This window comes from Rousettus aegyptiacus, unplaced genomic scaffold (assembly GCF_014176215.1).
Source record: "Rousettus aegyptiacus isolate mRouAeg1 unplaced genomic scaffold, mRouAeg1.p scaffold_m13_p_2, whole genome shotgun sequence".
NCBI classification, from domain to species: domain Eukaryota; kingdom Metazoa; phylum Chordata; class Mammalia; order Chiroptera; family Pteropodidae; genus Rousettus; species Rousettus aegyptiacus.
Genome location: NW_023416295.1, coordinates 101,997,326 through 102,020,101, shown reverse-complemented (window position 1 = coordinate 102,020,101; position 22,776 = coordinate 101,997,326). Strand labels below are relative to the sequence as shown.

General features: G+C 37.3%; 1 protein-coding gene across 9 annotated transcripts in view; it reads right to left on the bottom strand.

Annotated features, from left to right (window-relative positions):
• The window catches only part of ATP2B1 (ATPase plasma membrane Ca2+ transporting 1), a 115,029-nt gene extending 92,744 nt beyond the window's left edge, over window positions 1–22,285 (bottom strand). For 3 of the 9 annotated variants that reach the window (XM_036237585.1, XM_036237580.1, XM_036237582.1), the window contains exon 1: window positions 21,510–21,753. The gene's annotated coding sequence lies outside the window, so the exon portion shown is untranslated. Of the gene's footprint in view, window positions 1–16,342; window positions 20,677–20,701; window positions 20,810–21,509; window positions 21,754–22,138 lie in introns of those variants that run through there. The other 6 variants (XM_036237584.1, XM_036237579.1, XM_036237581.1 and 3 more) reach the window with 5 other exon arrangements.
• Window positions 22,286–22,776: the final 491 nt, after the last annotated feature.

The window sequence follows — 22,776 nt, the reverse complement described above, 5'->3', positions numbered from 1 at the left end:
TTCTGGGAATTAAATTCCTTAATAACAAAGTCTAGAGGCAATTTTCCTCCTATTATGGACTATAGAAATGCTTGCTTTCCACCTCCAATTAAAAATTTCTTTATCTCACTCAACTGAGAGTAAACACAATGGTCGATAAGCAAAACCAACATTTTTTTCAACATTCCCACGGCATCTATTATCCATTTTGGTCCGTGTCATCACTCCCATCCCTAGGAGAGCATCCCTATTTTGGGGGCATTCTTTAGCAACTTCCTTCAATCCAAACAAGAAATACGACATGAGTGATTCTCAAAGTATGGTCCCCAGACTTATCATCAGCATACCGTGGAGGTTGTTAGAAATGTAGATTCTCAGACCCATTCCCGACCTATTAAATCAGAACCTCTGCAGGTAGGACCCACCAGTGTGTTTTAACAAGCCTTCCTAGTGATTCTGATGAATGCTAAAGTTGGAAAACCATGTCCCCATTAGGCTAAAATTTCACTTGAGAGTGAATTTCTTTGATTTCTCGGTTAAGGACTGAATTGTGGCTCCTCAAAATCCATTATGTTGAAGCCCTAATCCCCAGTGTGGCTTATTTTTGGAGATCGAAGTTTTTGGAGGTAATTAGGGTTAAAGAGGTCATAAAAGCTGGAGCCTCAATCCAATAGGACTGGTGTCCTTATAAAAAGAAAAGACATCAGGGATGTGCACAGAGAAAAAGATATGTAAGGACATAGCAAGGCAGCGATCTACAAGCCAAGGGCACAGGCCTCGGGGAAAACCAATCCTGCCTCCTGCACACACCTGACCTTACTTAGACTTCCATCATCCGAAACTGGAAGAAAATAAATTTCTCTTGTTTAAGCCATCTAACCTATGGCATTTTGTAATGGCAGCCCTAACAGACTAATACATTCTCTTTTACCTCAAGTAGTATTTAATTTTAATGCTTTTTCTCTCTAGGTGTGAACTAAAAATACTGGCCACTATTAAAAAGAAATTCTCCGAAATTCCCTTAAGCAACTGGAAAACTTCTTTGAGTCAATCTTTCACCTTTTTTTTTTTTTCTGATGATAAATAAAGTGTTATCATATACCCCACTGCCCTGAGAACATAAACCAGAAACATATCCAGATTAACCTGTTAGAAATCTAAGTACAAAACGGCGTTGCTTCAATATCTACAATCCATCCTAAATTTGATGTCAGTCAACTTTTTACCTCATGCAAAGACTAGAACCATTTCTCAAACATTTGTCCACTATTCTCCCCTACTAAAATGCCAGGTAATTGATATGCTTTTGAGCACATTTGCCTTTTAGTTCGTAGCTAAAGATTTTAAAATCATAATTGTATCCCCCTTTTATCCAATGTTATGAAGCATATCATTAAACCTTCCCTCAAAAAAGGTAAGAAGAAATTTGAGCAGAAATGGTGCTACACTGAGTACACTTTTAAGAAACGCTACCATGTTAATAAATGAGTATCAGCCAACCTAATCATACTCCTAAACAACCTAACCAGCCTAAGCGCACTCTCCAGACACAGGCTATTTCCATATGCTTCACTATGCCCCCATCAGTGCAGAGCCTATTTGTGTTCAATCTCAACACGAAACTACATGATTGGGATGGGTTTCACATTTCATGTGTGTGATATGTGTATGTATGCACGCATAGATTCACGTGGCAAATTTACATTAGCTAAACTCACAGTAAGTGCCACTGAAGTGGCCACGTATATACCAAGAGACAACAACTAGGTATTAATCCAAATAAAAATATGATCCTGTTTCTACTATATATCCATTATTAATTTAACATAATACTCTTATGGGGTTACTCATGTTTTCTAGAAATACAAATGATTAGTCTCTTCCAACTTATTAGGCAATAAGGTCAAAAAGCTGCCAAGTTAATCATCTAGTCCTTTTTCATATTTAAATAACATTGACAATATAATTTTCTTATACAGTTACTACCACACAAAATTATTTTTTAAATGACATAAAACTAATACATTAGAATGGAACCTGAATATTTAATTGGAAAATTTTGGCTCCACTTTAAAGAGGCGGTTGAGTTTACAAATGAGATAAGTTTTAAAAACACATTCCAAACATTACTGAAAGGTATATAGTTAGCTCATTCTTCCTCTTGTATCACCTAAGAAAAACTGATGGTAAAAACTATAAAACCTGGGCACCTGAATAAAAGAAACATTTTTTCCCCATACACTCTATGTGCTATAACAGAAAAATACTAATATACTGGAGAAAAGATCAATAAGGGATGGAAATAAATGGTATTCACTCTATAATTTTAGTTGCCAGAGTTTAGTAGTTCAATATTTGCTTTTTTGATATTTAAACCAAACTAAATGTGCTTTATAGATCTATTTCGAACACACTGAAAGATCTCAAAATAAGGAGGTAAAACTCATATCAATTTAGTCATATGCAGAATACTAAGTCAGAAAGCCTGAGAACATATAAGAATACTCTCCCCTAAGTGAGAAGAGGAAAACCAGGACTGTAAGGCTGATCAATTGAGAGCTGTTATATAAGCACCCAAAGGCACTCACCTTCTTATAAATTAGACATCATTCCAGATCAAAGTCCTTGGCAGGCATCTAACCCAACCAAGGAGAAGATGAGGCCTTCAGCCAAGGTCAGATTTTTGTCTGTTCACTGTAACAGGGGATGAACTTAGAGCATTTTCTTCCATACAACCACTAAAGTCTCACTGGTGTCACTTCTCCATTACCAAGGATAGCTGAGTGATCTATATATAAAAGAACAATCAAAGCCTATCAGTTGCACAAAGGTTTTAGGTTATAAAGTGTCTGGAGAACCATATGAATTGTTGTACAACTTCTACAAACAGTAGAACAGGAGAGTGAGCTACAGAGATGAGAGTCAGAGTTCTAGTTCTGGACAATACACATTAATGAAACCATTTTATTCTAAAAATCTTGCTCATTTAGTACCAATTGTTTACAATAAACAAATAGAAAGACAATAAACTTCCATTTATACAGGACAGAGACCACTTGCTCTAACCAATCTTATCCTTAGCACCCAGCACAGTACCGAAAACTATACTTGGCACACAACGTTGAGTAGGCACTCAAATATTTTGTTGAATAAATAGTATTTCTGTCAAAGTTTAGGAAAACTAAACGCTGAACATTGGAACAAGCTCAAAGATGAGAGTCAGATCCGGGTTTTCACTCTCACTGTATGATCTAGGGCAAGTTGCAGTGTCGCCAGGTCTCAGTTTTCTCATCTATAAAAGAGAGGGTTGGACCAGGTTCTCTAAGATCTTTCCTAGCTCTAAAATTCTTTGTCTACCCTTAAAATATTGTCTCTCATTACTTATTCCAGTCCAAGTACAAAAACATTAATGTTCCCATCCATGGATTTGGGGCTGCTCATATCTTCTGTTTACAGTTTTCCCCAACCAGAAAACAGGCGAAGAAGCCTCAAGCTGAGCCACAATTTAGATTCAGGATCAAGTTCACTTTCATGGTTCAGAAACTTGGTTCACTGTATTGACTTCAGTTGTTTCCATCTCAAACCTAAAAACCTGTCGATTATGGTCAGCAATAAACAGATGCTCTTTAACTTTGTTTTTAACATTGGCATCCTTTTTAAAACCTATGTACAGTCTGCATTTCAACTTCCTGTTTTCCAATTTAAAGACTGACCCTGTTACTGCCTGTCAAGTCCTAAGGGGGCTACTAAATAAAATACAGGACATCTAGTTAAATAAATTTCAGACAATCTACAATTTTTTTTTTTAATTATAAGTATGTCACATCCACTATTTGGGACACGCATACACTAAAAATTTATTTGTTTATTTGAAATTCACCTTAACTGGGTATCCTGTACTTTTATTTGCTAAATATGACAACTCTGGTCTTGATTTCCTATTATTAGACATTACCAGATTCCAAAGAAATAAAATTTTAAGTAGTTTAAACACTACATATAATTTTTCTTTGATTCAGAAGGAAATTGGGTCTTCCAATAGCTAAACTTCACCTCACTCTGGTCTCTCAACCAATCTCACTTATGAAATATTGGAAATGAATTGTAAAACAGGCCCTCCATCTGGCCTCCCTTCCTGGCCCCAGGCTAACAGAATAACCTACAAAAGATAGAACTAAAAACATCAAATTTCCAATTTGTAACTTGCCTTATTCCGAATGGCCTATCCTCAATAGGGTTTTTTAATCCTTACCTATTTTTAATTTGCTTTAATTAGTACTTACATTCATCTATCTTACCTAACATATAACAAACCAGTTAGGGAGATACTTCCTTTGTATCCTCTTCTTCATCACCTACCCTTTCCCAAACACACACAATACACACAATGTTATGTATAAAAAAATTTAACAACTGTTTTCTAAATATTAAATGTCATTGTAGAATAACATAAGTACAGATGTTGTGATGGTCTATATTGACTTCATACTAATCTTATCACAAACCTGGAATTCACTTATAGAAATAAAATCACATCGACTGCTTGACTTTCTATAATTTAAGCATAAAATGCATCGAAATCCCAGTTATGAACTTTCAGGACATTTGGATTATTTCTAGTAAGCATTTAAGGAGCATCTAATAAATCCAGAGTCCGTCCTTGATGCTGCTTACTATGCACTATACTAGTAAGTAATAACTTGATATTTCAGAATACATATCAGAACATATACATCCTAAAAGTATTTATTTTTGCACCCAAAATATTTTTTTTTGCTATTTACTATTACTAATATTTGCTATCCTAATAAGGCTGACATTGCTAAAAACATCTTAAGCACTCCTATTTTGAAATTTCCTTTTTGAGCTCTTTTTAAAGAAAATATCCTCAATAACAGAAAATCTTCACTTTTTTGAAAATATATTATTAAGAGTAATGCTGTAAGTAAGTTTAAGCAGATGGCTCGCACACTATATGTTATAGGGATACTGGTAAAAAAGTGATATAGAAACTGTTGTTTATCACAGGCAACTGTCTATGAAAGGCAATCTTTTATAACACAGAATCTTCTCAGTCAATTCAGAATGTCAACATCCTAAGCCCAAATGAGTTGTTCAATCTTGTGAGATGAATTCAACAGAATTATGCATGTTTAAAATTAATAAACATGGGTTTTACTATTTATTATTTACCACTTACTAGTTTTGACGAGTGCTTTCTTAGATCTTGTGTGTTGTTTTCTACTATATACCTTAACTCTTTCCCCCAGATATCATCAGAAATACCACATTTCATCAAGAATTACTATTTTCTCCTAAAATCTCTAGTAGCATATGTTCTCCCTTTAAGATCAGAACAATATCAAGTCTTCACTGTTTGTCACTTTAATGTGACACAATCTGCTCACAACCTAAACTGAACTAGATTTAAATTTGGCTTTTCACAGTCAATATTTAGAGTCAATAAAAATAACCAAACCCCTAGCCCCTTGTACATTTTCCATCAAGCCTTAGATGAACAGGCGAGCACTTTAAGAACCACTCAAGAACATTTTAATCCCAAGAAAAGAAAGAAAGAAAGAAAGAAAGAGAGAGAGAGAGAGAGAGAGAGAGAGAGAGAGAAAGAAAAGAAAAGAAAAGAAAAGAAAAGAAAAGAAAAGAAAAGAAAAGAAAAGAAAAGAAAAGAAAAGAAAAGAAAAGAAAAGAAGAAAAGAAAAGAAAAGAAATCTAGTTCATGACATTACTTTAAACTTCCGGTAACATGTCAGAGACTCAAGAATGTACCATAGCAGAAAGAGTATACTAGGAGTTAGAGAATTGGGTCCACACTTTCACTACCACTCAGCATTTGGGCATGTGAATTGACTCATTTCTCTATCTACAGAGAAAGCTGCCTTCATCCTTGGAGAACTATGTAGAATAAATGATACCAACTGTCACATAGAACACGCTTCTGACACAATCAGTCCTCTTCTAACTACTAAAGAAAATCAGATTCTTTATCCTTATGACCTCAAATATTAAAGCCACTAAGCCAAATTCATTTTAACTAACACAATGATCTGAAGTCTGTGACTGTTTCTAGCATAATACTCAAACTCTTCTCCATGTTGAAAGCACTTATTTATTCAGCAGAGTCGGGTTATAAGATTTTTGCCATTAACTGAGGCTTATCCCTATAAAGATAAAAATTTTATCTTAAATATTTTACACAAAAGTCTTCCAACAACATACTACAAAATTAGGTTGGACAATTTAAAAAATCCAAACATAATTAAACCAGCAAGTAATCATTTAGAATTATTACTTATTTTTTTAAGACCTACAATATGCCAGGTAACTAGTTCCTGGGGATATAAACTACGGCGAATCTAGACCTCGACCTTGAAGAACTCTTTCTAGAGGGATGGACCTGTAAACAGATAAATATAAAATGATAAATAATATTTTAGAATGCTGTATTTCCCTAGCTCAAATGTTTCAGGAATCATTCTTTCCACTTTCCAGCATTTTCAGCCCATTAAATAAAAAAAAAAAAATTCCATCCTTTTTTTCCATGTTGAGTTGATAGGAATTTGAATCTCTAATTTTTTCCTAAGGGATCTTCAAAAGTCTATAATTAAGAAGTAACACTGAAACCAAAAGTTAGTTTATATACAAATTGCCTGTCACATGCCAGGCAAAGTGATTAAAGAGAACAGAATTTGCCACCTCTCAGAAAATCAGAGAATTTTCAAACTAAGAAATGGTAGTGTTTCCTTTTTATGCATTAGCACTTAGAGTTACTACTACATTAAGGACAAAAATTTTTGTAACAAGGCAATTAACAAAATTGAGCTTAAGCAATAGGAAATGCAAAAAAAAAATACTCATGTACTTCATTAAGTTTCAAAGTTATAGGTCAACTGTATTAAGGAGGTTAAGATCATAGAACAAAGGTTATAAAAAGCAACATGTTACAATGCTGTCATTCCTAATCACTGGCCAAAATGATTTAGATGACACGAAACTCATGAAGGCTTGAACTCAGATGTTTCTATGTAACTGGAATATACCTATTAGATGCATCTGCCATTTAGTAGAAGCATTTCTATATGTACATTTAATTTTCATTTTACTCCCTACAACTATTACAAATCGATTTATTTTCTAACGAATGTTTCAGAATGAAAGGGAAACAATGACAATACAAAGTGATGACAATACACACAGGGAAATGAGCCTGCTTAGAAAAGCTGGGGAATGCCTCATCATAGAACTGACTTAAAAGTGTCTTGAAGGAAGAGCAGTATTTTGTAATGTGATGAATTTAGGTAAGAGGGGTATGATACACAAAGTATGTCACAGAATAATGAGCAAGCTGGGCATGAATGCCTGGTATGACTCGAGGTGATCACTGTGACAACAGAGATAGGGTAGTACAAGAGATTCAGAGTCTAACTGAACACAAATGTATTCAGTAAGTGCCAGGTGAGAAGCATCTAACTTCCTGAAGAGACTGGGAGGGCTTCATGAAGGAGTATTCACAATGACTAGTCCAGATAAGGATACTCCAGAAGGGAAGAACAATACAGAGCTACCATTTTTAAACAAAATTTTCCTTGACTATTAAGTTTTGTAAATTCCTATGTTTGATTTTAAAAACCTTTTTCACTGTCAAGATGTTAATTTTCAATTCTGTCTTCTAGTACTTATTATACTTATAAAGGTTGCCTCTGAACAACCTTTCCAGTTTCTCCGAATTTGCTCTCATCTGTGGTATGCCGGAAAATTATCAAAATTTTATAGAAATGTATTTAAGATACTAGTAAATACAGCAAGTAAACATCTAAAGTCGAGTGAGGCACTGAGAGTTTTGATGCATGGACTCCTGGCTTCTAAAAGGGCTTTTTGTGCCAATTTCCTGTTTCTCTACTTGTTTTACATGGTTCAGGAAGCTAGATAAATAGCCTTCAGGCTAGGAGAGAAAATAGGAGAGAAATTATCCCGCACCTTTCCCCATTCTGCTGGTGTCCTTCTTTCATCCCTTCCCATTTCAGAGGTATTTCAGATGGCAATTAGTCCGACAAGCTGCATCCCAGGACAAGAAGACCATTATCCATTGACCTGAACATTAAAGGAACTTCATGATAGTTACTTTGGTACATTGTATCCTTTCACACATATAACTTTCTAAGTAATTAGAAAGCAGTACTTGAGAGGAAAACACACACTTGCTTTGGATATTCAAATAAATATGTACTGATGTATATCTACCAACTAAATGAAAAAGTTAAATTCAATCAACTACATAATCTTTGCTATCCTCCCTCCCCCATATATCCCACTTCTACAGCTGTCATTTTAAAGTCCTCAACACCACTGCAATCTAATGACTTTTAATAATGACTACAAACTCTGTACATTTGCAGCTTTAAGTTAAATTATAAATAATCTCCCTAGACCTCCCAAAACCTTTTCTTCCTTTCAACTACCTGTAGCGCCTGCCTTACGAGGCTACCTAGGATTCAATATATTGTAGGAACATGGCCAGGGAATCTCCTCAAAGGAGATTTCCCTCCTTTCAGCACAAAGACTTTCACCAATACAGCCTCAGCCTGGGAAAACACTCAATTTGAATCTAAGGATACATCCAGAAAGGAGATAGTAGGAGCAAGTCCAAGATCACGATGCAGCTCAGATCTCACAGCCTGGCTCTCTATCTTTGCCTTATGTGGATACACAAGCAGAAATCAGGGCAACTTAGAAATTCTTCAAAAGTAACAGTGACAGAACAGATATCACAGTCGAGAGTTCCAAGAATAGGAGACCATTAGCAGCAAAACTACTGAGATTTGGAAGTCTGACAGCTGACTCCAAAATGCCTTTTTTCCATGTTTAAGAAAAACTAGAAACAATATATCTCTTTTCATTATAGGCAGAGATCAAAGACCAGGAAAGGGACATGTGCACACACTTACATGGGTTCCTTGGAAGCATACAGCACCTGATGAATCATTGAACAAAAAAAGAAACCAAGAAGGAACGCTGGACACACTGACTAAGGCCAACTTAAAGCTCTGAATAACAGTCTCTTTTCTTGGCAGGTCACAGTTGTTACTGCCAAGCACAGTGATCACATAAACATTTTTTGAAGGAATGTATTTATCCAAAAACCTTAAGTTTTCCATTTAAAGTCTGGGAATTAATGAAAGTTAGATAAAATGTCATAGAGTCTCCTAGGACACATTCCTGAAACTTTAGGGTTTTATTTCATATACAATATAGAACCTCCACTTTTTTGAATTACCTCTTAATATACATTTGCACTTAAAAGTTTAAATGTTACATCTTTATAAAGTTGTCTCCTCTATAAAAAGGTAGATATATTAGTCTATAAAGAAGCATTTTCGAAAAGCTGCTTATCTATTCATTGACGTTTTGAAATAAAAGTAACTCACAATTCTATGGCCTTCTTAGTAGTCTATTCCACTTAGTAAAGTCTAGCACATCCTTTAAAAGCAAGGATGGTGGAATTATTTCAGAATGATTTATATTAATAGCACAGCTATAACAAAATATTTCTCATCTTCAATAGTATCATTTAGCAGCCATATTATTCAGCTGAAGTTAAAAGAAACAATATCTTGTGATAAATTCAGCTCAAGCATATTAGTTTCTAAAAAGAGACCAAAAAAAAAAAAAAGTGTTTTACTGGATTCCAGTGGATTCAAGCTCAATACTGGACACAAGACACTCATTTAAGAGTCATTAAGAACCTCACAGGTATAAGGCATTGTGCCAGGGGCAAGTGATGGAAAGATTAACAGTCACTGTAGAAGTGAACATCTCATGGAGGTGTCAAACATATAAATAACAAAATATGAATTTTTAAAATGCTATGAAAATGAGAAAGTAAAAGAGACTTAGAAGTAGGTAGCATGAAATATACACAAAGCAAGAAGAGACAAAGAATCTCAAATACCTAACCAGACTCATAAAAAGGAGGCTGGCAAAAATTTTAATCAAAAGATAACAAACTACCCAAATCCTTTGAACCCAGTAATTAAAAGAGTAAACAATCACTAAAGAGAAACATCTACATATAAAGATGTTCGCTAAAATTATTTTACATGAGAAAAATTCCAAACTCAAATATCCAACAATAAAGGGAATAGCCATGGGATGGAAAACTACATTTATTAAAATGATGTTGATAAAAAAAAATTTAATGACACAAGAAAATTATAATAAAGCTTTTTAAAGGCACACAATTAAACCTACATTATCTCAAGCATGTTTACAGGTATACAAATTTTTTGAGATTAAAAATAAACCAAAATGTTAAAGCTGGCCATTTTTCAAAGATAGGACTATGAGTGATTTTGTTTGATTTTTATATTGTTCCAAATTTCATATTTTCCAAATTTTATATAATTGGTGTTGTTACATTTTAAATTGGTAAAAAGGTTACATAAGTCACTGTATTTTAGTTCTCTTTAAAATCATTAGTAACTCTCTTCATCTTTTTCAGTAGAGAATCTCTCTCCCCAAAACTCCACAGAGCCCACCCATTTAAACAAGTTAATATTTGTAAGCTGCTTAGAACAGGATCTGGCAGATAGAAAGCAGATAAATTCCCTTTATCTAGTCAAAATAACAAATATTTTAGAGCTGGTCTGTTTCATGGTACTTTGGCAAAATAACATTTTTCTCCTTCTGAATTTTAACATCTTTTAAGAGATGACTGCTGTCTTCCTCTGAGATTCTACTTCCTTCAAAGAAAGCAAAAGGATGAAATTCAGTCAAATATCAAATCCCTTAAAGGAAAGACAAGAAAGTAATCATGGGAGTGGAATTTTTAAATATGGTCAATTGTAAAGATAAAGCTACAAAAGTGTACTCCTTATTAAAGAGTCTCTCTCAAGTCAATGTTTCATGGGATTAAACTGTAACACTATGAAGAATACATACTTACCCAGATGAAGTAGAGCATATGCCAGATTCTTAGTCTGGAGAGAGCTATTATATAATTATTTGGAAAATAATGTCTTTATGTGTTTTTATGAGCTGCTTGGCATGTGTGTGAAGTGATGGTGAGGAACATCCCAGGGCATCAACAGATGGCACAACTGTTCTACATAATAAAGGAAGGAGGAAATTGAACTTGCAAAGAAGAGCAAGACTTGAGGAAGAAATCAAGGACTTAAGTTCTTTGTGGCCTCTGCTAAAAAAGTTTTCAGTCAAGTCCACACTGCTTACGCATACTTTTGTAAAAATAAATTTTTATTCAAAGTAATAGTGAATTCTGCATCTAAGTTGCACACGACTGCACACATACACAAGAACTGAATGACAGGTAACATATTTGGGTTATCCACACATATAAACTTATCCCATAACTTCATTTTTAGGTTTGACAAACATATATGCATAAAGTTTGTTTAAAGAAACAGACCTAAAAGGATTTTTTTTTTCTTTCTAATATCAGTAGTTCTTTTAGTCCTGCTACTCTATTTTCCACTTAAAGGCAACAGGTGCCTTTCATTTCAGTGCCTAATTCCATCTCTACAAATAATAACTTACAGTGCTCCTGCTTGCTTTTTCAGTTTCAGGCATTATATATATCTTTCAACACCATTCTTCCTCCCACCCCCAGCACAAACACAAATGCTTCCCAGAGTACTTTTATCTGGAGTATATAAAGGAAATACAATTCAATAATAAGACAAACACAACCTAATCAAAAAATATCTGAACAAGCACGACACATTACTGGAACCTGAAATGGCTGTCAACCGGTAAATGGATAAACTGTGCTTTACCCATACAATGAAATCCTTAACAGCAATAACAAGGATAGAACTATTAAAATATGCAGCATGGATGGATTTCAAATAATTATGCTGAATGAAAGACCAAAAAAGAGCACATACTGTATAATTCCATGTACATAAAATTCTAGAAAATTCAAGCGAGTCTATGATGACATAAAGCAGATTAGTGGTTGCCTGAGAAAGAAGGAGGTGGCAGAGGGCAAGAGAGGGAAGATTATGAAAAGGCACAAGGACATTTTTTGGGGGGTGGTTGTACTCGTTAACTAGATCATGGGAGTAGTTTCACTGCAGTACACATATATCAAAACTCAATTTTTTCACTCTAAATATGTAAAGTTTACTGTATGTCACCTTTACCTTAATAAGGCTATAAATACATAAAGCTACATAGGAGTTCTGGCTATGGAGTTCACTGAAGGGTAACTGGGACTTTTTCTTTGGACTATCCCCTCACAAACACAGAGCCAGTGTCAGAATCATTAGGTCCTTTCCTTTGAGCTGGTCAGAGTCCTCAGGGAAGACACTTCAACAATGGCCAGCATTCGGAAAGCTCAGTGAGCGAAGATGGCTGGGGATATTAACAAAAACACATAAACTAACACTTTCGGTTGAGTACACTTCTGGCAGGGAGCAGAGTTAACTGGTGTTTAATCTTAAACACCTTTAGTGAAAAGCCAAATTATCCTCATGAATGAAACATAGCATACCACAGATGGAACATCAAATGGTGACATGCTAATTAAAAGACTATCAGAAGACAAACCTAAAAGAATTAAATGCTAGAAAATTTGAGGTGGGGTACAGGGAGAAGACCTACTATGGCCATATAATTTTTTTTTTAAAGTCAATCTTCCAAGAAAGAAAACTAATCAAACTCCCTGACTTATATTTTGTACTTGTGGGGACATTAACAAAGAGACCAAGTGATTTATCCAAGGTGATTTAGTTTTTTAATGGTAAAGATTACACTCAAATTTTAATCCGGAGGAATTTAAGATAACATCACAGAGTAAAAACCAAAATTAGGTCCAGTCACACATAGGAATACCACAAAGATACACAGGCTCTGAAAAAGACGGCCATTCCCAGCAAAAAGAATGCTGTGCCAAGAGGTCCAGAGGCAAAAGAGAATCAGGCAAGTTCCAGTGTTCGATTACATATATGTAAAAATAGAGTTAAAGTTCAAAGGCAGATGACTTTAAACTTTACCCTAAACCCACTGTACATGCATAGTGAGGCTGAATGACAAATTGATGTTTGTTTTTCTGATACCTGGCTTCCAGAGGGTTTGATGCTGGAAGATCTCCTTTTCCTAGATGTTGCCTCATCCCTTTCCCACTTCACTGACTACCCTTCCTTGTTTTCAGCCCTCTACTATTTGCACTTGTGCCGTTTAACTCAGTAGTCCTCCACCGGTATTAGTTGTCAGGAGTGTCCCAATTTAGGTACCTGAAGTTTGTGAATCAACAAAAAATAAAGCATCACTCACCTGATTTGAGGCATAAGTGGAAAAGAAAAAAAAAACAGAATTGTAACAAAGTTGCTGATAATCTCATAACTCTAGGTATTAGCAAGCCAGCATGGAGTACATGCCAATGTCATTCTCACATGTCCCAGCAAGAAAAGATTAAAATCCAAGAGGAAAAGATCATGCTCTAACCCATCTTACTTTTGCTGGTTCCACTGATTTCTGCCTCCGCAGATTTCTTTTTATCTTTTTCACTACCCAAACCACTCTACGCTCTTCTCTTGATCACCAATTTATTACGATCATTATTGCAATGTTAAAACAAGAGCAAGTCTTAGAATTCCATCTACAACACCTTACCAAAAATTAGGTCTATAAAATTTAAAAGGGTCGGGAGAACGTTCAACAGCAGTGCACCTCTACAGTTTCAACTATGCTAATCAATGGAAAATGAATAATCTCTGGGGAGCAATGTTTTTCAAGCATTTTTTACTATAACAGCTTACATATTAAATGTATATAAACATTAATTAGTTATATGTTTGAAATTACATGAGCTTTCAACAAGAAATGGTAGAAGTCAAGTACAATCTTCCTTGCTAGACATAAGGAAGGCAGTTAAAAGAAAAACCACATTACTATGCTTTAAATTTTAACAGAGACCATGTACCTACACTTCTTCCTGATGACTACAGTGATTCTCACCAGGTCATGAGCTAACCGTTGACTCTCAGTTCATGGGAAAAGAACTCTCCCAGAAAAATTACAACCTGCAGCAAATAGCTTCACAGTATTCCTATCAATAAACAGCAACTATAGGTATATCATATTTTAAATTTAAACCATAATATATGCTTCAAATTATGGCATTTTATATCTTGCAATATAAGGATTATAGACCCAAAAGCACATCTGAAGAACATCAATGTTGGTAAAAGATGTCACAAGCCAAAAGAATCATAAAACTAGCTATTTTAAGATATAAATTTTAGCTATTATAATAATTACAATCACAATCAAATCTAAAATGGACCAATTAATTACTACATTGAAATTAAGAAATGGAAAAAACTTCCTCTGTAGAAGCTTAGAAGCTAAAGTCTATTGTCTTAGCAACATTCTATGAAATATAGCTGTCCTCCAGGAGTAAAAGTGGTTGTCCTAAGAATCCATCTGCATAAAGTTGAAAATTTTTAAAGTAAAAAAGCTTTATAAATTCTCTAAGAAAAATTCCTTAATATTATCTGCTTTACCTTAACGCAAGCTACACAATATCTAAGTCCTAAACCAATATGCCAAAAAATACTGATTGAACATTGCTGACTAAGACAAAAGGATATATAACAGATAGGAAGTGTGTGACCCAGATTACAAATGTAGAAAAATTCAGACACCCCCTCTCCCCCCAAAAAAAATCAGTGAAAGGTAGACCAAGGCTGAATATTGAAGGATGGGAGCTTTTAAACAAGTAAGAACATCGAAGGTCAAGGGGACAGGAAGAACACACATGAAATCACAGCAAAAGAAATGAGAAGGGTGAATGTACGAGACTTCCAGACTACAGGATTGTCACACAGTGAGCAGTCAGCAGTACCACAATGCTACAATACAGCTCTGAACTCCAGGAAACATGATTCATATTGTGTTCTATGTGAACAGCACTCCCTGTAGGGTTGCAAAGTAGTGCTCCTGGTTAGGTAATATAGAAAATTAATAGGTGAGATGCTCCACTAAAAGGGGTTCTGTAGAATAGGGGTGCAAAACACTAAACACGTTTAGAGAGAGTCAGTCCATATCAGCATATCAATGCATGGGAGAAGTCCCAAACTAGAAAACTGCACAAACTAGCATATCTTGGATTTTGGATTTACCCCTTTCCCACCATGAAACCCCTACTAATATTTCTTAGAATCAATGTTCTAAAACACATTTTAAAAAACAATGATCTATTTTATAAAAGATGTTCAGAGACAAGTTACATCTTGATAAAGAGAAAAATGGGGAACCATTGAAAGTTTTAGTAAAGAAATGATAGCTACTTAAAAAGAAGCTACTTAGAAAAAATTCTGGCACAAATATGAAAGGTAGATTAAAGCAGCAGATCTGAGATTCTTGAGAGTAAAGGACTGTTTAAAATCCTTCTGGAAGCAAACTAATTCACTGAGTTAATACAATGAATAATAAATTTACATTGTTAATAAATCAAGTTATTTAAAAAGCGTCTTTTAAAGCAGTCAAATCCTTTCTAAGATCTACTTTTCAGAAATAATAACTTATACTCCTAAATTTATCAGGTCATTAGTCATACCAGTTTACAGTTAGGCAGTATAATCTCAGATTTCACAGTGTAAGCAAGCAGTGGTTCATTCAAAACTATCCTTATTCCTTTCCCCAGAGGCCCAGGTGACAGCAATATTAACACAAACCAGGTATCCCAGATTTTGAGAAACCACATTGCTGGGAGTTACTCTACTTAGAAATACAAAATAATTTCTTACCAAAGAGATAACTAAGAACACTGCATACTGTTTAGAATAGTTGGCACTTTCCTAGGAACAATTTAATAATATTAACAGTTGTAAAAGAATATGGTGAAAAGTTTACTCATAGTTTACCTGGATCCTCTGCCAGAAAGTTTTATTAGTTTAGATTTCCACAATTATTAATAACTATAACCCATAATTCCTAATATATCCTAAAGCATAGCCAATAACCCTAACTTTTTGGAATAATACAAACAAATGCTTGGCATAGTATTGAGTTGGAACAGCTCTGAAATTAATTTCACTATAAATTTATTTTAAATAGATGTAGCTATTTATTATATTGTATAAATGAAACAAAAACAACTGCATTTTAAAACTGTTCTTAAATAGAAAGTAATCCATATGAGGAATATTACATAAAATAGTTCAAATAGTCAGGTAAGTTTACAACAAACAGACCTTACAACAGATTGTTGAACTATACAAACTGTTACTTATCATTTAAGTGAAACGGCGGTAACTTCTGCTTTAATTCACATAATGATAAATGATCAGTTAGTCTTAACATTCTTGAAAGATCATTAGACACTAACCTGCTGGTTTTTGAAGGAAAAGCTGCTTGTTAACTGAAACTAATAAGAACCACTACTTATTCACCAATTTATGTCCTTTCACTTTGAAGGAACATCCAATGTCTTTCTAACAAAAAATGTCTCCACGTTCAAGTCATTTGGAAATGGCATACACTGAGGCATGAAAACAAAAAGAGAAGACATTCTCTGTCTAGGAGTTTATAGTGCTTAATAAGTAACTTAATAAATAACCATGGCAGACTTTCTTTAAAAATACAGTGCACACACATAACATATATATTTTTAATTTATCAAGTTTTACAATTGTCACAAAACCACCACGTCCATGAACCAAATTTGGCTTCAACATTCAAAACTATTTGAAAACACTAACTCCCTATGTTTGAAGTCAAATAAATAATGATGTCCTTCTAATTTATAAAGGCATCTATACTACATAATATAATTTTACCCTAGTTAAAAAATCACCATAAATGTTTTTCAAAATGCAGATTACTGGCCTCCACCCCAAATTTGCTGATTCAGAAAAGCAGAGGCAATGCCGGGGAATCTGTATTTTCAATACCTCCCCCAGGTGATCTTCATGCACACTAAAAATGAAGAGAACCACTACCTTCCTTGTGAGATTTATAAAAAAAAGTTTTGCGTTTCAAGAACTAAAATCTTGCTTGCAACCTTTTTAAACTAAATTTCATTACATAAATTAATATTTCAAAAATATTTACGTAATAAAAATGTCATGACAGAAAAACAAGTATCCAAAAAAATTATAGCAGGAATTAAAAAACTTAAAGTATAGGTCATTTTGTTTTTAATTCAAGATTTAAGACACCCCTAAATCTTTTCATCTTTGAAAATCAATTTCTTAACTTAATAATCTAACCTACAATATTAAAAGTACAGCCTTTCAAATATGTTCAAATTCATTTACTCAGCTGTTAAGTAAATAGGGTATGAACTGTAAACATTAGACCAGAAATAAGCAATGATTAAATTTATATAGCTAAACCCAAACAAATCTATTAATATCCCACTATTTACTCCGGTCAGAAACTATTTTTTCATAAATTTATATAACTTTAATAAACTTACATAAACATGTACAATGGTGAAAGCAATGGAGCAAAAACTAGAAGCCACCTAAAGTTTAGTTCTGGCTAATCTAGCAACAGCTTGCTATGTGACTTAGGACCAGACAAATCATTTTACCTCCCTGAGAAAGAAAAAAAGGTGCAACTGTTTACTCATCTCACAGGATCATTTATTATGACAATAAAAAGAGATAGTATGTAAATATATTCTGAAATATTGTAAAGTACTTTATAAATCAAAGGTATTATTATTAAGAGATCAAAATTCGAGAGACATTATCATTAGGTGCCTGCAATAAAAGAGCATTATGGTAACAATGAAGAACATAAAAATTGACTCCAGATTCAATTAGATATAGAACACTATTGCGTATATTCTGTAAATTACAAATATAAAACCTAATAATTCAATTCAGTTACTGTCCTATGTCCCTATTTATAATCTATTTCTTGGATAGAAATACAAATGATACTCGATAGGCCATGACTGGTAATTGTCATAACTGGTCAGCATGTATATTAATTATTCTATATACTTTTATGTATTTGACGTTTCCCATAACAAGACAACAATGATGTATATGTTTGTATACAAAATATTTGTAAAAGCTAAAAAATAAATCTCTTTAAAAATTATTTCTTTTTGAAAATTATTCCCATAACTATTGTCATCATTTTCCTTTAATGTTATCTCAGATTGTATATATTATGAAATAACCTGCTCTCAGTATCCATCTATATTAGAAAATAATTATTCCCTTCCAACTAGGTGAGTAAATATTCTTACCCAAATTGCAAAAATATAATTGTTAAGTTTCTGCTTCCTTGTCTTCACTCCTTTGCGGTTTTTTGCTCATTCGTTAGAAATTCCAGAAATAAAAAGTGAAAACGACCAGTTTCAACTGTAATGTATGTGTAAAAATGTAAGGAAAAAACGGCAAATACTTTTTGCTAGTACTGAAAAAAGACCAGCGATAGTTGTAATTAACCATTTCTCTTAAAACCTGACCTATACAACTTAATTTACAGTATTAGACTGTTTCATCCATAATGAAGTTAACATGTCTGTCAAAGGGAATTAGCAAATTTAACTCCCAAATCAAGGATTCTACCAAAGTATATATAACAACATATAATTATTCTGCATACATCAACCTAATTGCTCAAATAATGTCCTTTAACCTAGGGCCATATTCCACAAAATGAAAAAGCATAAACCACCTTTCGTCTCAGATTTTTTTTTTTTGTTTAATTTTAACTAAAAATTTATCTACAACTCAATAGCATATACATTAAAGCAGTTTATGAAGAAATCTCAAGTACTGAAACAAATGAAGATAGAAGGGCAAGAATACCTTATGGTTTACAACTAAAACTATTTTGTAATATCCACATTAATTTATTCATTACTTGAAAGCTAAATCTTTGTTTCTTCATGTTACATCTGTAGTCGCAATAATCAAAAAGTATCCTGTACCTAAAGAGATAGTGTACCCTAAATTTTTTATTTGGGACGGAGGGGGACAAGAGAGAGCAAATAGGCTGGAAAGGAGATTTCATCAATTCAATTGTCACTATAGCATTTGTTGTCTAGGCATTAAAAACTCCCATGTATTTTTATATGAGATATATTTGAGGAACCATATATAGAAACCACTTTTTTCCAACATGGTCTTTAATAACTTTGAATGTAAGTCCTGTTGCAAGTCCTCATTTGTATTATTTAAAAACAAGTAATTGTAAAACTCCAGTAAAGCCATAAAAGGCAAGCTGTTGGAAGATGAACAAACAAAAGGAATTACTATACCTTATTCAAGCAAGGTTAATAATTTTACAGATTTTGCATGTTTACTTTAGAATCTATTAATAGCACACAAGCTAAAGAAATTGTAAGACCACTATCATGCTGGTAGGATTCCTTATTTTGTGGCAATAATTAGTTTTAAATATCTATTTACAATGCAGCTATTTCTTTATTTCTTTTCCTAAGTATCCAGATATCATTACCTCTTACTATTTTATCAGAAGCACAAATCAAAACAAGTTTCTCACCTCATCTCAGAATCCTACATTAAAACTCCTGGTTCAATTTAAAAACCATAATTTCCCATTTAGTTGCAGAAATCCCCCCTAAAAGTCAGGAATTACAGAAAACAGAAAAATGAAAATTTCACCTTATACATAAGGATGCCAGTAATGACACCTGCAATAAAAATCAAGAAGGCATACTCTGAATTTTCACAATTTTAATAAAAACAAAATCATGAAATTTTTTTAAATCAAAGGTGGCGCTCTGTCCTCAACTCACCCGATTGTGACTCACTTTTGCAGACTATATGGTAGGCAATAACAGTTACTTTTCAAAGACCTTTGCAGTTACACCCAAGCCAAAATCAGGACAGAGATCCACCCTTAATTATAGCAATTTAACTGTCTCATCCAAAGCAAGGTAGAAACTAAAACATCTCCCTGAAATCATGGCTAAATAAGCCCATTTCATATACTAGTTTTCAAAGGCTCCCTTTAGTAAATATTTCTATTTACTTCAGATTTGAACTCACCAGGACAAAAAAGAAAAAGGGGGCGGGGGAAGGAGGACGTAAACGAAACGCACAAATACAAAAAGAGACTCTCCTCCAATCCCTCTAATTCCCCCAATCCGCCGCTGCCACACACAAGGACAGGGATCTGAGAAAGGCTGGCACCAGGGCAAGCGGTGAAGGCCCTCCATTCACTCACATGGGCCACACTCCAAAGGGTTACACACCTGTCTGAGGAGAGCCTCATACATAGCAGATCCTTACAAGTACATCTTATTATAAAATACACCCACGCTAAACAGGAGCTTTATTTAAAATAAAACTGTCCTCAGGTGGGGGAGGTTAAACACAACAAAGGCTTCCATGTTGAAAGGCAGACAGTCCCGATACAAGCATTTAACCACACACGTATGAAAAAAAAAATCCATATAACTACTTTATCATGAACAGCAATCGATACCAACAGGAGACATTCGATTATTAATAAACCCAGGAAAGTAGCGTGCATAGGAGCCAAAGGTGGCTGTCTGCTGCAATCTAACCCCAGAAAAGGTAAAAATATGCCTGCGAAGGAGGGTCAAGCCCTCTGCAGATTGAGAGACCCCTACAGCCCTTAGCACCCCCTGCCTTGCCCTCGGCGTCAAGCCCCCTGCACCGGAAAGCACACGAGCACTCCCAGCACTGCGAGTCCCGCAGAAAACTGGTGAATGAAATGCGCAGAGACCAACCTGGATTGTGACCCCGGCGCAGAACAAGGGGTCGCTAACTAGCTTAGCCAAAGGATTCTCCCGCAGGATGGAATAGAGCACACTCCCAATCTCGAAACTGGAATGCAGTTCTTTCTTAATGATCCGTTCCAAAAAGGGGTGGAGGACGCAGGATTTTTTTTTTTTTCTTTTAAACTAAGTCCATAAACGCGAATCCCAAGCAACCCGGATCATCCTGTGGGGGTCCAGACCGGAGACGCCCGGAGAAAGGCGAGATGGCTCTCCAACTCCCAAGGAATCACTGTCCAGTGTGACACCCATCAATCAAGCAGCCCCAGACCCGCCTGCGGAGCGCCAAAGGAGCCGAAGCCGAGGATTAAAGGGGTGACCCTCCTGGGGCGTGGAGAAAGAGTGCGAAGCACCGCTGCCCTCAAGGTCACCATGCGCCGGGGCGGGGGCGGTCGGCGACGGGATGAGCTATGGCGCGGCCGAGGCAGCTCGGAGAAGAGCTGCGGGTGTAGACACGAAGCCCCACCGAGCCCCATCCCAAGGGCTCTGGGCGGGGACTCCTGGCCGGACCCGGCGCGGAGGCGCAAGCCCAGAAACCCGCTCACCTTTATGATCTCCGGGTACGGGCACAGCAGGAGACGACCTGCGAGAGGCCCCCCGAACACCCCTACCAACTTCTCCCTAACCTGATGCGGTCCGCGGGGCACCCAAGCTGTCAGGACCCCGCCGCGACAACCCGAGCCCCGCATTCCACTCGGCCTCCCACGCAGGTGACCTGCCCCATTGCTTCTGCAACGGGCGGACCGTGATCGCCACTCACCTCGCCCAGCAGCAGGAACCATTTTCCTAGTGGGGAAAGGAAAGGGATGTTGCAGGAGGAGCGGGTGGGGGTGAGGCAGAGTGGTAAGCGAAAAGAACGGGGGCTCGTCCTCGGCGTGTCTGCGGCCAACTCGCAAGGCTCGGGGCGCCACGCGGAGGTGCGGTTGCACCTCGAGGATGAGGCGGCCGCGGAGCCGAGAGGCTCGGCGTCCACCAGCCGGGGCTCCCTACTCACGCTGCACTGCGAGGAGGCGGCGGAGGAGGCGGCGGAGGAGGAGGAGGAGGCGGCACCCAGCCCGGCCCCCGCCCAGAGCCCGGCAACCGCCGAGTGGCCCGCCCGCGTCCCCGCAGGACCCGCCTCCTCAGCTCCGCAAAGCCGCACACTGGGCGCGCCGCGCTCAGCTCGGGCAGCTCCGCCGACCTCACGCCGCCATCCGCAACAGCAACGGCGGGCGGGGTGCAGACCCCTCTGTGAGCACCGCAGCCCGGCCCGCTCAAAGTGGGGCCCGCGGCCGCGGGACAGCGGACGGCGGAGCACGAGGGGGCTGCGCGAGGCTTCGGGCAGGAGCCCGGTTTGCACCGGCTGGCCCGCAAGATTGCCGGGGTAGGCAGGGGAAAGAGAACTCTCACCCGTTCCGGTCTGGCGCTCCCTTCTCTCCACACCCACACGCCTCCCGCTCCACGCTGGCGGCGCAGCTGCTCCCGCTGCCACTGCCGCCGCCGCCGCCGAAGCTCGCGCCGCCGCCGCTGCCGCCTTGGCTGGGCGCGGTCACGTGATGCAGCCCGCGGGGAGCCTGGGGGCGGGCGGGCGCTCAGGAAGCGCGGCTCGGACGGGCACTAGGAGCCCGGCGGCGCTTAGAGGGCGTTTAAGGGGAGGACCCGGAGTGCGCGTCCCCGGCTGGCGAGCGCGCTCCCGACGATTAGAACTTGTCGCGCGGTCAGGAAAAGGTGGCGGGAGTGAGGGGCGGGGGACTCACGCCTCCGCGCGCCCCTCCCTCCCTTCCTTCTCCGAGCTCCTTGCTCGCCGCTGCCTCCGCCCCTCCAGCTAGCTCCTCTGCCTACGATTGGCTGAGAGGCTCTGACGTCCGTGTTTCCATGACGTATCAGGGAGGGTGGGGTGCGGGGGAGGAGGGGGTGGCTCGGGAGCGCGGGGCGGTGACTCCGTCAGTCACAGCTGCTGTTTCGGCGCGGGGCCTGGACGCTCCTGCGACTGTGGAGGCCGGAGCGGGCTGACTGCCGCAGGCGGACGCGGGCGCCCTCCACCTGGG